This window comes from Zophobas morio, unplaced genomic scaffold (genome assembly GCF_036711695.1).
Source record: "Zophobas morio isolate AGI-343-1 ecotype UQ-CSIRO unplaced genomic scaffold, CSIRO_AGI_Zmor_V1 ptg000012l, whole genome shotgun sequence".
In the NCBI taxonomy this organism is placed as follows: domain Eukaryota; kingdom Metazoa; phylum Arthropoda; class Insecta; order Coleoptera; family Tenebrionidae; genus Zophobas; species Zophobas morio.
Window position 1 is genome coordinate 9,094,063 of NW_026972117.1, and position 15,160 is coordinate 9,109,222.

The window sequence follows — 15,160 nt, forward strand, 5'->3', positions numbered from 1 at the left end:
CGAGATTTTTAGAATTTTCCAAAAATTCGCATTTACTACTGATTCTTTCGAAAATTTAGCTCCGTGACCATCAACACGTTATATTTTTGGAATTAGCATGTCGAGATCTACGTCCTTGAATTTTTTCACAATTTTTAGACAACTTTTTTAAAAGTGAAATTTTGTCAAATTTCGGCCAAATTTTGACATTTTCGGAACTTAACCAAACACATTTTCTTGTAGATTTCGAGCTCTAGAACTGACTTCCGGTCTAGTTTCTTTGATAGCTGCAATCGTTTTTCCGGACTCGACCGTTGAAATATCGAGATTTTTAGAAATTGTCAAAAATTCGTATTTCCTGCCGATTTTTTCGAAAATGTTGGTCCGGGACCATCAACACACTATATTTTTGGAATCAGCTTGTCGAGATCTACGTCTTTGAATTTTTTCACAATTTTTTAGACAACTTTTTTAAAAGTGAAATTTTTCCAATGGTCCCCCCTTCTTCAAATTTCGGCCAAATTTTGACATTTTCGAAACTCAACTAAATACATTTTCTTGTAGATTTCGAGCTCTAGAACTCGCTTCCGGCCTAGTTTCTTTGTTAACTCCAATCGTTTTTCCAGAATCGACCGTTGAAATATCAAGATTTTTAGAAATTCTGAAAAATTCGTATTTCCCACCGATTCTTTCGAAAATATTTCTCCGTGACCATCAACACACTATATTTTTGTAATCAGCTTGTCGAGGTCTACGTCCCTGAATTTTTTCACAATTTTTAGACAACTTTTTTAAAAGTGAAATTTTTCCGATGGTCGCCCCTTCTTCAAATTTCGGCCAATTTTTGACATTTTCGAAACTCAACTAAATACATTTTCTTGTAGATTTCGAGCTCTAGAACCCACTTCCGGCCTAGTTTCTTTGATAACTGCAACGGTTTTTCCGGAATCGAATGTTGAAATATCGAGATTTTTAGAATTTCTCAAAGATTCGCTTTTTCTGCCGATTCTTTCGAAAATTTTGCTCGGTGACCATCAACACGCTATATTTTTGAAATCACCATCTCGGGATATATATCCTTGAATTTTTTCAGAATTTTTAGACAACTATTTGAATAATTGTATCACTCTGTCAATATCAAACATCTGGATGAATTTTGATCTTTCTTATTTTTGATTTAAATTGAACCATGGACTTTCTTTGTCATAATTTTGATATATATATGGGGGCGCTGCTGTTGTGTGTGGAAAGTTATTATGATTCGAAAGTGATTGCGCTATGGACTACACAGTATAAAACATCCTTAATTGTCTTCAGTTTAATAAAACCTATTTGTGCTGCGTTTCATTTCGAAAAAGTGTAACAAGTTGTATACTACCTTCATTTATTCCCCTTGAAGTAGGTAACATTTTTTGGAGCATACCCTTGGTTTTTTTATAACTTCTAAACATGGTGCTTTTCTTCATTAAAAAAAAACAAATTTGTATATAGAAGCAAATTCATTATTCGAAAAACAACATTTAACAAAAAATCTGTTTAATACTACTACACATAATTTAATATACTGCGCGGAAACATTTTTAACAAAACTAGAACTCTCACTACTATCTTCTTTATAATTTTTAGTTTTGCTTGTGATCGCCACATGCTTGGCTAAAAAACTAAATGAGCCATTAAATTTCGCGTGGAACTTTTGTTATTGTTTTTTGAAATTTTTCGCCGTGTGTCCACATAGTAGGACGAAAAATACGAAAAGTTTTTAAAATAATTTATTAAACCTAATACTTATATACAAGAACAAAAAACGAATTTAACTACATGGAACCCTACTATTAAAATGAAAATTGTGTACATCACAGCACGAATTTTCTCCACCGTAATGTCATCTTCGTTGCTCCTATTTAGAACTTCTTGATGACAAACTTCTTCCTTTTCCTCTGGGTGTTCTTCGTGCTTCCTCTCATCTCCACCTTCCTCTCTGCGGTGAATCGCTTCAAGTGTGAGATTTTTGGCTTTGCTATTGTCCTTCTGTTTTGGCTCGAGCGTGGCGATGAAAAATTTCTTGGCAATAACCTGGAAAAATAAATTTCGTTTAAAAACCACTCATTATGACTCTATTAATAAAATGAAATGAAATGGTAGTTACCCCTCTTGTATGGATGTCCGATAAAATAACCATAAAGAGATCTTTGGATACTTTGAAATTGTCGCTCATAGCTACTGGGTCGGCGAGTTTGATGGAGATCTGTGCGCATGACCGCGGTTCGATGAATGGCAAACCCAAACCCGGTCGCTCTATTATAAATTTCTCCATAGCGGGTGTAAAGACTGTCGAAAAAAATATATAAGTAATAAACTAAAAATTATTATGTCACTTATATTTCACCGGGAACTCCAACGGGTTGAACAGGGTCACTGTTTGACATTGAGTGTCTTCATTTTCTACGTGGAATTTTATTTCCGTGGGGTTAATGCGGAAGGCGGTGACCGGTGTATTTCTCGTTCTGCGGCTATGCATTTCAAATGTTTGGGTTAGTTAAATATCGGGAGCTAGATGTTCAGAACGTAAAGGCACTGTGTAAAATATGTAAGAAACTTCTTACACGGGCCATTTTATACCCATCCGGGTAAATCCCTTCTATATCTTATTACTGAACCCATCCCTTCTGCTTATTAGCATCAAATTCTTATGGGCGTGTATTTTTATACTTCAAAATTAATCAAGCTATGGCACAAATATCATATTTTTTAATTAGTTGTAAATTTCTATACAATTTTTGGAAAATTCTGTTTGAATCCAAGTTTTTTCAAATTAGGTTTTTTTTTTTCTTCAGCCAGAATACTAAAGTTATGTTCATCACGAGTGATGAAGAATTTTTGGTTTCACAGGAAAACAGATTTTGAAGGTAGTTAGTACATACCTTGTTATCTATGTATTATGTTTTGGAAAAGTTATTTCCAAAAATTATCTATAATTTTTGAAAATTTAAATATTATACAGAGTCATTATAAAATATTGTAGTCAACTCACCTATGAAAAACAAATGAAATTTTTCTCGTGCCGCTAATCACCAAAATGATTTGAACTGTTTTGAAATGTCACGAACGTCCAAACAAATCTGTCAGATGTGTCAAAAATTGAAATGCCCGGTTCGCGGTTTAAATTCATTTTAAATAGAAACGAAAAGACGCCAGGCCAGAGCATTAAGGGTTGCAGTGTTATCGAGCATTTGTGAACGCCACTGCAATACATTTCAGTTTCAACAATTGTAAATTGTCAGAAAAATGTTTAAGGGCTTTGTCATGAATTACACCTTGGAAAGTCGATTGGAGTTGAACAGAATAAATCATCTGGTCTGTTTTGCAAAGAAGCAATAATTTTTCAAATAATGAAATCCAAAAAGTGAGGTTAAGTTTGTCAAAACCAATGAACACGGTAATTATTTAAAAAATTACATTTTTATAGGTACCCTGAAGGTAAAAATTGTGAAAAATCACGTAATGGACAATGGCAGAGCAAGTCTTATCACAGTTAACGAACACTATGAGTACCTAATGAGTTTTTGCAGTAAATAATTTTGCCAAAGTTGTGATCCCGCGAAAGTTCTGTTTGTAAATTGTAAGGAATCGTCAAAATATTGGTGCAGACATGGTTTGTGACCGGTGCTTTTCTCTTGAAAAAACACAACTGAAATCCTTGATCTTCATCCCTACAATAGGTGAAAACTGCTATGTCCAAACATTACCTTCAGCTTTGCAGTTTCTAGATATCTGAAACATGCCAGATCTGCATAACAGGAATGTCAAAGAGGTTCTACCCAAAACACGCCCACATGGCCATCCTAATATCAAGATTTTTCAAAATTCCTATAAGAAAAAAGATGAAAAAACCAATAAAATTTCAGGAGCATAGTGTTAAGAGTTCTGTAGCTGATTATGAGATCTCTTGAAACAACAGAATGTTTAATAAAGATTTTTAACTTTCCTAATAGTAAAATTACAATTATTACTAAACAGTAAGTTGAAGTAAGTTTTAAATTAAGAGAATGCAACTAACACCGAAAGAAAAATGAAAGTTACTGAAAATAAAAAACTTTATTGCAGTACCTACATACACTTTCTACATCTAATTTTGTTTATTGATCACATTCATTTACTTGAAAAAGTATCAGGCCTATGAATCGTCGTCTGCTAACCACACACCAACCTTCATTGCGTGTGATGGTGTTTCTTCAAAAGCGTGAGTATTTTCTATACACCAAATTCTGAAGTTCTGTCAGTTGACATAATAGCCTAACAGATGAAACCAGGCTTCATCAGAAAAGAACGACAAATCGAGAATCCCGCTATCGTCCATATCAGCTTGAAACCAACTACACTACCCAACGCGGCAAGGAAAATCAGCTGGTTGCAGCTCCTGAACCAACAAAATCTTGTATGGATGCATATGTAACTTCTCTTTTACGATTTTCTGACATGGGCTGTATGGTACTCCGGACAGTAAAGATTTTTGACAAAGCTTTATTCGGACTTTGTTCCATTCTCATCCTTAAATCTTCAACAACGTCTTCACTAACTTGAGGTCTCCCCGTCGGTTTTCACTTAGAAATGCTACCAGTGTCGTTAAATCTGGCCATAATTCGCCATATAGCGTCTTCAAAGATTCTTCATCAATGACAACAGAACATTTCACTAGATACTCGTTTTTAGACGCCTCCACAGAGTACACTCCATCCCCATCCTCATTTAACACCCCATTACGGTAATAGGCATGATGATTGCGCCAAAGAACTAAAAAAATCATTTGTAACACTGACCATAGTTATTCCTCTGTGTTCATTACCTGAGATTATTCCACAATGATCTGTAGTTTTTGATAAAAACTGTTTTTTGAGACACTTATTAAAGTTCTAACAAAGGGGAAGACAGCAAAAATGAAAACAAGACAAGTCAATTAACGCACAAAGTGAGGGAAAACGTACCAGTACAAACGAAAAAATTATTGACATCTGACAGAATTTGATGAAGCGTTGAAACAGTGCAGCCGCTAATGTCAACTAATGTGGCGCTAAAAATAAAAATTCCAATATTAGTGTAATCCTTTCCACAAAACTGAAAAAGGCGGCACAAAATGTCACCAAAATCATGGCCTTCTTCGACTACAATATTTTATAATGACCCTGTATGTTAACACACTGTATGACATTTTGAAAAACTGATCTACATTTTGTCGAAAATGGTAACAAACTGCTTCTAATTTTCGTATAAAAAAAGCTTTTGAGAGGTGTATTTCAAACAAAAAAATTGGTTGTTTATATTTGGTCTGGAGTACACTTGTCCTTAGAATATCGACAGGGGCGGATTAGTCAAAAAAATTTCACATACATTTTTAAATTTACGAATCTTGATAGTGTGCTTGGGAAAAAGATATTCTATTCTATTATTTTTCAGTGATTGATGATTTTGTCTAACTTATCTCACATTTGGGATCAACAGTAATTATAGCTGTTGAAGCAAGTTAGACAGTTTTGTAAAAAATCTAAACTCAGTTAAGTAAGTATTTATTTGTTATTGTGAAATTGGATTAATATAATACTCCTACTTTATTGTGCGATTCCACAATCTTCAGGTAGACAGTACGGTCACCTCATCTGCATACTTTCTCAAGTAGAGTTTTAAATCCGTCTAATCTCTCAATAGTGGCCAAACCTATCATAAATCATACACTTTCTTGACTCGCTCTTGACGAAAGAAGATGTTCGGTCGCCTAGATTTACAAAAAATACCCTCTTTAGGTCTTGCCTAATTCAGCAATAACTAACTAAAAAATGGATATGTCGAGATCCACGCCCTGAATAATTTCACAATGTTTAGACAACTTTTTTCAAAATTAAATTTTTCCAATGGTCTTCAAATTTCGGCCAAATTTTGACATTTGCAAAACTTAACCAAACAGATTTTCTTGTAGATTTCGCGCTCTAGAATTCATTTCCGGCCTCGTTTCTTTGTTAACTCCAACCGTTTTTCGAGAATCGACCGTTAAAATATCGAAATTTTTAGAAATCATTAAAAATTCACATTTCGTACCGATTCTTTCCGAAATGTTACTCCGCAACCATCAACACGCTATATTTTTGAAATCAGCATGTCGAGATCTACGTCCCTGAATTTTTTCACAATTTTTAGATAACTTTTTTAAAAGTGAAATTTTTCCTTCTTCAAATTTCGGCCAAATTTTGACATTTTCGAAACTTAACCAAACACATTTTCTTGAAAATTTTGAGCTCTAGAACTCACTTCCGGCCTAATTTCTTTGATAACTGCAACCGTTTTTCCGGAATCGACCGTTGAAATATCGCGATTTTGATAAAATTCTCAAAAATTCGGATTTCCTGCCGATTCTTTCGAAAATGTTGCTCCGTGACCATCAACACACTATATTTTTGGAATCAGCTTGTCGAGATCTACGTCCCTGAATTTTTTTGCAATTTTTAGACAACTTTTTTAAAAGTGAAATTTTTCCAATGGTCCCCCCTTCTTCTAATTTCGGCCAAATTTTGACATTTTCGAAACTTAACCTAACACATTTTCTTGAATATTTAGAGCTCTAGAACACATTCTTGGCCGTGTTTCTTTGATAACTGCAACCGTTTTTCCAGAATCGACCGTTGAAAAATCGAAATTTTTAAAAACTTTCAAAAATTCTCATTTCGTACCGATTATTTCGAAACTGTTGTCCGTGACCATCAACACGCTATATTTTTTGGAATGAGCATGTCGAGATCTACGTCCCTGAATTTTTTCACAATTTTTAGACAACTTTTTTAAAGGTGAAATTATTCCAATGGTCCCCCCTTCTTCAAATTTCGGCCAATTTTTGACATTTTCGAAACTCAACTAAATACATTTTCTTGTAGATTTCGCGCTCTAGGACTCACTTCCGGCCTAATTTCTTTGATAACTGCAACCGTTTTTCCGGAATCGACCGTTGAAATATCGAGATTTTTAGAAATTTTCAAAAATTTGTATTTGCTATCGATTCTTTCGAAAATTTTGCTCCGTTATATTTTTGGATTTTTTTTTAATGCTTCTAAAAACATTAGGATAACAAAAACTAAATGAGTGTTTGTTGAAACTGTTGTTGTTTCTCGAAATGTTTCGCCTTGTATCCACATGGTAGGAGGAAACAGTCCATTGGCATCAATGTAATTTTCCAAAAGATAATCACAGAAGACCCTAATATCATTTGGTCCATTTGACATTACATCCTCCACAATTTATATGTACGTTTTAGGTAGGTATACTGTGAGAATGGCACCTCAATAAAACTTCGGCAATTTATTATTGGAATTCATTTCTATGTTTATTTGTGTCTTTATATTTGAAATTGAAAAAAAATAATTTCTAAGTTCCTGATTCACATTAATTAATTAAAAATTTACTCATTGTTTTAAAAGATATGTTTGGATTTACTATTTCTAATTTACAAAGTTCCGTAGATTGGTATATGTACATTTTTAATTCGAAAATGCGAGAAGTTATTAAAATAATTTATTAAACCTACTATATACAAATTATCATACACTATATAATACATAATTTAAAAAATATATATTTACATGAATGTAAACAAAAGGAACTCTACTAACATGAGTGCGAAAAAATACATCAGGAAAAACGCCGTCATTGACATAGAGCTGAAAGAAAAACAGATTAGCATGGTTGAAATAATAATCATATAAAAAGTGACAAACAAAAAGAATTGTTCACAGAAAAAGTAAAACATACCTAGTGTTTTCCCTATCTGTTTCAACTACTTCTGGTGCAATCACATTTAGATTTATCTGTTCCTTTTGCTTCCTCTCATTTCTGTCCTCTTTGCCGCGAGTCGCTTCAGCTGCCTGATTTTTCTCTTTGTTGTTTTGATTTTTGGATTTATCGCCACAACTGCTCGACTCAACCGTCGCGATAAAAAATTTCTTAGCAATAACCTGAAAAAAAAAGTTCGTTTAAAATCCTCTCATTACGTCTCTATTAGCAAAATTGAAAGAAATGCTAGTTACCCCTCTCGTATGGATGTCTGATAAAATGACCATAAAGAGGTCTTTAGAGTTGCCTCTCATGGTCACTGGGTTGGCGAGTTTGACCGAAATCTGGGCACATGATCGCGGTTCGATGAAAGGCAAACCCAAACCCGGTGGCTCTATTATAAATTTCTCCATATCGGGTGTGAAGACTGTCGAAAAAATATATAAATAATAAATCGATCTAAAAATTATTATGTCACTTACAGCTATATTTCACCGGGAACTCCAACGGGTTGAAGAGGGTCACTGTTTGACAGTTGTCCCCATCTTCTAGGTGGAATTTTATTTCCGTCGGGTTAATGCGGAAGGCGGTGACCGGTGTATTTCTCGTTCTGCGGCTATCCATTCCAAATGTCTGAGTTTGATGTTCACAACGTAAAGGCACTGTGGAAAGTATGTACAAAACTTCTTATGCGGGTCCTTTTATACCTCTTCAGGTAAATCCCTTCTACGACTTATCACTAAACCCATTAGTGATAACTTTTCGGGTTAACATCCCTTCTACCTATTAGCATGCAAATTCTTATGGGCGTTAGGAGCTCAGGTAAATTCTTCGTAATAAGCTGGTTGTTTATATTTGGTCTAAGGGCAAGTGGATTATAGACCAGTTCAAATTCGGAAAACAATTTTATTTCAGCTCGTGTATTCTAAATTTTTTTATCGAACTAAACAAATATCTGTCGCTTTAAGAAACTTGGAGTTTATCTTAATCCAGTTGGACTTCATTATTTAGAGTTTATGACTCTACAAACACCGCTTCAAAAAGATGTTTCTACCTCAGAATTCTAGGAAGGATGTTTTTGTGGTAATCTGGTAATAATATCGGATTACTCTGAGGGAAACTAGAGATCATTATTAAAGTTAACGCAGGCAAAGGAAGGATTAAACAGGTAACAGACTAAAATTAAATATTTTAGATAATAGTATTTGCAATAAAGACGTTAAAAGGATTAAAAGCAGAGATTTTCAACTTTTTATTTTGTTGCTTATGAACTATTATTTTTTTATTGTTGTTGCTTATTACTTGCTTTTATTTTGTTTGTTTTTAGTTTTTAGTATTTAGTAAATTTATTTTATGTTAAGGGTGCCCAGTAGCAGACCGAAAAATGAGCTAAATAGATTTTCATTTTACGGGCGTAATTTCAACTTTGAAAAAAAGATCGACATTTCAATTGATAGATTATGTCTAAATCTATAGGGAAGACACAATATTTTTTAAAATGAGTGATTGTTTAGTGTTTAATTAATCGTTCATTCTTCGAAGGAAATTGCGTTTTTAGACGAGGAGAGAGCATTTTTCGCTTCAACTTTTATATCAGTGCAAAGACAACATTGAGCTCTATGGGGAAGACCCGGTCATTTTTGCTTAAAATTTATATTTATCAAAATATTTACTTTTAAAAAAAAATACTGACTAATGAACACTGGGCGGAAAAGTATCTTACGGATGCAATTCCCCAGTTGAAGCAAGGTGTGTTTTACGGCGAGTAGCGGGGACGCTTTGGTCTGGTCCACAAGGTCGTAGCCAGTGCGTCGCTAGTAGGAGTGTTTACAGCTTGTTAAAAAACTACTTCTATATTACTATATTACTTCAAATAAAAATACCCGATGCCCTTTTTAATTTTTCAAACACAGGACCACAGATTTGTGATCTTGAAATGTTATATTATGTTGATATAGTCCAAAAGAAAAATATATTTGTAATCAAACTATCGCCGCGACAGCACTGGATCTAGCGTATGAAACACAATTCCGCGCGTTGCTAATGAAAATAAAGTGAAACTGGGCAACCTTATTTACAAAGTTTTCGGTTTCAATAAATGGCTTAGTTTTACACAGCAGGGAGCCTTGCCGACCGACCCTTTGAGGTAATCAGTCCAGGTACTTTAGGTCATAAAACTCATAAATACTCTTACCTGACCAACATTGTTGAAACACTTTTACAAGTCGACTTCTTTCATTGCTGACATAATTTGATTTAAAAGTATGCAAATTTTTATAATTTTACTAGCTGACCCGGCCACGCGTTGCTGTGGCTAAAGTTTTTGTTATATTACATTATAGTAAACAATCTAAGAGGAACAATAAGAGAACATCAGTCACGGAGTCCACTATGCTTTTTCATACAGATGGTATTTGTAAAAAAATATGGTGATCTCCTTATTTGACTTTCTACTACTATAACCCTTTAGTACAATGAAATTATTTACGAACAAAGACGAAAATGTTGATGTTGGTATACAAATTCACTGGATTGAGATTTGAAGGGGAAGTACGTTGAACACAATATTTCGTTCACTACAAAATAAATTTAATTAATTTTATAGCGTCAACAACACGTGGTAATTATGCTGTTAAAATGTAGCTTATATGACACGTTCGTAGATTTACCATAGCAGCGCCATCTATTGATTACTTACTCAACCCAGTCGAAAGGTATCGACATCTGTTAGAATCATTTGGAGTTAACAGATAATTGTGACTGTCAAATAATAACAGACAAATAATTAGCAATAAATTAAAATTGCGACTATAATTTGAGATTTAAACTATCCTATCTCTCAAGTTGGATCGAACTGCACATGGTGTGCGAATTTTATTATAATCGGTTAAGTGGTTTAGGAGTCCATTGAGGACCAACATTGTGACACGAGATTTATATATATTAAGATATATTCTACTAAAATATTTTCTTTGAAAAAATTATTCAAATATTTTTTATTAATCTGTCATTTTATATATTAATCAATACACAAAACTGACAAGATTTAGATTCTCATCACTTCACTAACCACTTATTTACCTGAACAATCATATTTATTTAAATTTAATTTTTTGATACTCTTTTCCGCACCACCTATGAGGTAAAGTATTATAGGCACGTTTTTTACGTGATATCTCCAGTAAACCTGTTCCAATATTAATATTTATTCCTGTGTGTGTTTATACTAGAAGGGCAAAAGATTTATATGAACTACACATGACGCGAATGCAAATAAAAAATTTTAATTGTACAATTTTTTCTTTACAATTTGTCTAATGGGTTGACTTGTTTAATAACCAGAATCTACTCTTTCCGGAAGTAAGGCATATAAATACAATTTTTCTAGGGCTCTATCATATTATTTTCCCAAAATCTATCATCTCGTTGAATTAAGCATTATTTAAATTGGACATTTTATATATTTCTACGATAGCGTTTTTGTTTATTAAGCCGTCTGGCGATGCCGCTAAAAATGTACAAACCGCATTGTCTTATTGTCAGTTTGGTGTTACTGCAAAATGCTTCAGTTGCCCTTGCTTCAGGGAGAGTACATGCTGAACTAGATTTGCAGGGATGTAAAATGTTTTTCACAGTACAGTTGAATTAGCCGTGTTACTTGTTCTCTGATTTTGCAAATTTTACCAAAGTAACGTTCGGTTAGTCTAAAGGATTTTTCTGCGCACCATTCTGGATTATTGCGTTCGCCAACTGTGTTTTGTTCGATTAAAAAGACATCAACGTTTGAAAGTTTTTTTGAGAAATACTTTTTGCGCTGTGACATATCAGGTATTTCAACTGCATCGTTAGATACATCGTCGCCCGAGAACTTGTATGATCCACAGACCGGAGCGCGTTCAAGCCATTGTCGACTCTATAAGCCTCCAGAAATTCTGCGGGAAATAGTTATTATTTAGATGCTTTTGTTTACACACGTTTCACATGTTTCACTCGATTTTGACACTCAACTATTTTTTTGTTTAACTAAGAATTAATACTTTCATTGCGTTCGATACTAACGTCCTAAATTAGCAATACTAGTGGAACAGTAATCATGGAATAGATTTTTTTTGGGAAAGTACAGTTATTTTTATGTTTTAGCAGCAATGTGTTCTATTTTCTTCTAATTTTTACATATTTTTAGTCACAATTTTGGTAGTTATTTTTTACTTTTATTTTTAAAATAAATAGTCCAAACATGAAAAAATAAAAAAAAATAAAATTGGAAAATCTAAAATTTAGAAATCGAGAAATTGAACAATTGCATAATTGAAAAATCGAAACATCGAAAAACTGGAAAATCGAAAAATTAAAAAAAAATGAAATCAGAAATTTAACGAATTCCGAAAATTAAAATATCGAAAAGTTGAAAAATTGCGAAATCGTACAGTGAAACATCGGACAATTGAGAAATCGAAAAATAAAAAAATGGAGAAATCGAAAATTTGAAGAATGGAAAAATTGAAAATGTCAAAAATTAAAATACTGAAAAATTGAAACATCAAAAGTTGAAAAATCGAAAAACCGAAAAGCCGAAAAATCTCAATAATGTATTTATAAACCACAAGTTCAGGATTATGCTACTAAAAAATTGATAACGTCATCTCAAAATTTTGCTGAATAAATTCTACTAAAAATGTGCAAAATATGATGAGTTTTTACTTGTAATTTATCATTGCATTCATATTTTTTTAGATTTGCTTATATGTATACCTAGGTGGCTCAAAAAAATTAATGAATGAGTCAGTTTATTCTGTTGATTAAATCAGTCTCGACTCACTCCATTTTTCCAGAAATTTTTGGAGTACTGTTATTTTCAGTCTAATCCACATTGATTTACGTGTCCTTGCAAAATGTGGATGATTTCATCACAAAATTGTGTATCTAAAGTAAAAATTTAACTCGAAAATGCTGGATATGTTTCATTGTATTTTTGGTGCGAGGAAGGTTCTGTCGAAACAACTTTCCACCAATTTTTTTTGCTGTTATATTTGAACATAAACAGTTTATTTTATATATTTTTAAAACATTATAAAAAAAATAAAAAGTTGTGTTAGATTGAACCTTGTGGGTTTCTCAATCTATTTTCCGCAGCATTTTAAACTTTCAAATCAATTTCTTTCAAAATACATACAAATGGATTTCTATGGTTATTTCCCTGTACCCTTCATTTGAAAATAAATAAGCTTATCTGGTGTTGTTAACCGATTTGTATTTTATGACGGACTCCCTACAGTGACCATAATCTTTCCTCTCTTGGGTCGCTACCTACCGTGGATCGGTACTTTGGGTTGCATAGTTATAAAAAATAATTCTTCTCACTGAAACCGATTTTGCGGGTGACGACTGGGGACCCTTAAAGTAACGTATTATTATGTCCACTATATACAGAATTGTCCGATGGAAATAAAGTTTATTAATATTATAATTATTAAAAAATTAAGTTTTCCTTGAAAATCTTGTTCAATCAATTATACGTGAACTTACAGCTACATTTCACCGGGAACTCCAACGGGTTGGATATTGTTACTTTTTGACAGTGAGTGTCCTGTTTATATTATTTCATTGTTTATATTATCTGCCCAGTCGAAATATATTTGAGAAATAACATAGGAAAACTGCTACTTGGCGATTTTCTAGAAAACTATTTCCTGGCGACAATTAAATCGTGCAAATTTCCAACAACTCCCGTACATCACAGACCCCGACACAGGTGACAGCGAAGTAGTTAAAACTTTAAATGACTATACTGCATCTTAGTACAGCCTTAAAGGTGCAGATGTGTACATCAGTGTCCACTTCTTCAAGGGCTGTTACCTCCTTCTTTATGGCTTAAAACTCTTAAATTAGTTCAACTTTACACAAGTGTTCTAAACACTAATAAGAAAGTGCCGGAAAATATCGTCGAAGCAGTTCGTGAAGTGGTCTCCTGGGTGACATCGCTCACCCGACCCACGATAAAATATCACCGTTTTAACTTTGTTACTTGAGACCCTTTATGATGTTGATGTTATAGACCCACTATTAAGGAGGCCCGGATTTATTCGTCTATTTAAATTATGCCATTACCTTCGTTTTATGGTCCCGAGTTCGACAAGCCGGGTTACAGAGCTTTTGCTGCAGAAAAATTCCCGAAAACAATAGGCCTGGTAGATATTCGCGTTTCCTCCAATTTGTTCGTTAGCAAAATTCCTCAAATTTTTCCCGTTGCGTTATGCTAATGAACGATCTCCACTTCACATAACTAATTGCCATACTTGTTACTTCGTACATGTCTCCCTGATTAAGCGCGTTCCGCCTATGTTAATTGAAGCAGTAAAGTGTCGAGTATATGGAGTGTAGGGGTTGTAAACAAGGGGTTGAACATGTTTGGTGAACCTGCACGCGGTTACTGCCCCGATGGCCGGACATGTTTACCAGCTTTGATTATCATAAACATCGGTTTCCGGTCCGTTTGGACTGCAGGATTTGTGTTTGTACCTATGGAGGTACAAGTGTTAAAACTGCAAGAGAGCAGAAGTGGGCCGGGATTTTGGTGCCGAATTTCCGTCGAAGCGTACTTATTTGAGTTGAAAGCCCCCTAAAATGATTATATTTCTTTCTGTTAGAGTACATTTTGGTGAAGTTTTCGTCTGTTTGTTTGTCGTCTGTCTGTTATTACAAGCTTATTTGCCTTTCAATATTTTTTAGATAAGTAGGTAAATAATAGTACGCTCTTTGTTCTAGTAACAATAAAGTTATTATATTGTACAGAGTGTTAATTAAAAAAAAATTGAAGTTATTGTAATTGTCAATTGATCATCTCAGTTTTTTTCTCATACACCTTGCATTTTTTTCTGAATCTTACTATGCTTAGTATTCTCCTCCTCTTTTTGTTAATTATTTTCTATATCTAAAGTTGATAATTTTTGCAATACAGAGTGTTCTATTTAAAAACTGTAGTATCGATTTTTTTTTTTGATAAACTCTATACAACAAAACTTTTGTTTAAATTTTATCTACAAAGTATTGCTAAACAATTTTCGTCTTGAAATATTTATACTCTACTAATAAATCCACTTATGAATTGGTAATTTAAACATCAACTGGTTTAAAATTTTGAGTGTGGAGCTCCCGTTTCCGTCTGTCTGTCGTTTGTCAGCTCTCCGTGTCGATAGTAATAGACAGAAGCTTTCCGAAAGTATTGCACTGATTGTTGTTAAATTTTACATCGAATTTAGGAATCTCGTCTGGATGGGAAAATGTTAACCAAAATTTGTTTAATCGTCCACACCAAAAATGTGCTGATCTCATTTCAAAATTTTGCCTCGATGTATATAATATTTAAGCTTCA

At 33.5% G+C, this 15,160-nt stretch overlaps 2 long non-coding RNA genes across 2 annotated transcripts; one reads left to right on the top strand and one right to left on the bottom strand.

Moving 5' to 3' along the window:
- The first annotated feature begins 3,175 nt into the window (after positions 1-3,175).
- On the top strand, positions 3,176-4,450 carry LOC135128318 (uncharacterized). The gene is made up of 3 exons (XR_010280367.1): positions 3,176-3,382; positions 3,446-4,219; positions 4,272-4,450. It is a non-coding gene; the product is annotated as an uncharacterized LOC135128318 (long non-coding RNA).
- On the bottom strand, positions 4,060-5,175 carry LOC135128319 (uncharacterized). Its single transcript, XR_010280368.1, has 2 exons — positions 4,823-5,175; positions 4,060-4,770 (listed from the first exon to the last, which is right to left on the bottom strand). It is a non-coding gene; the product is annotated as an uncharacterized LOC135128319 (long non-coding RNA).
- Between the last annotated feature and the right edge of the window lie 9,985 nt (positions 5,176-15,160).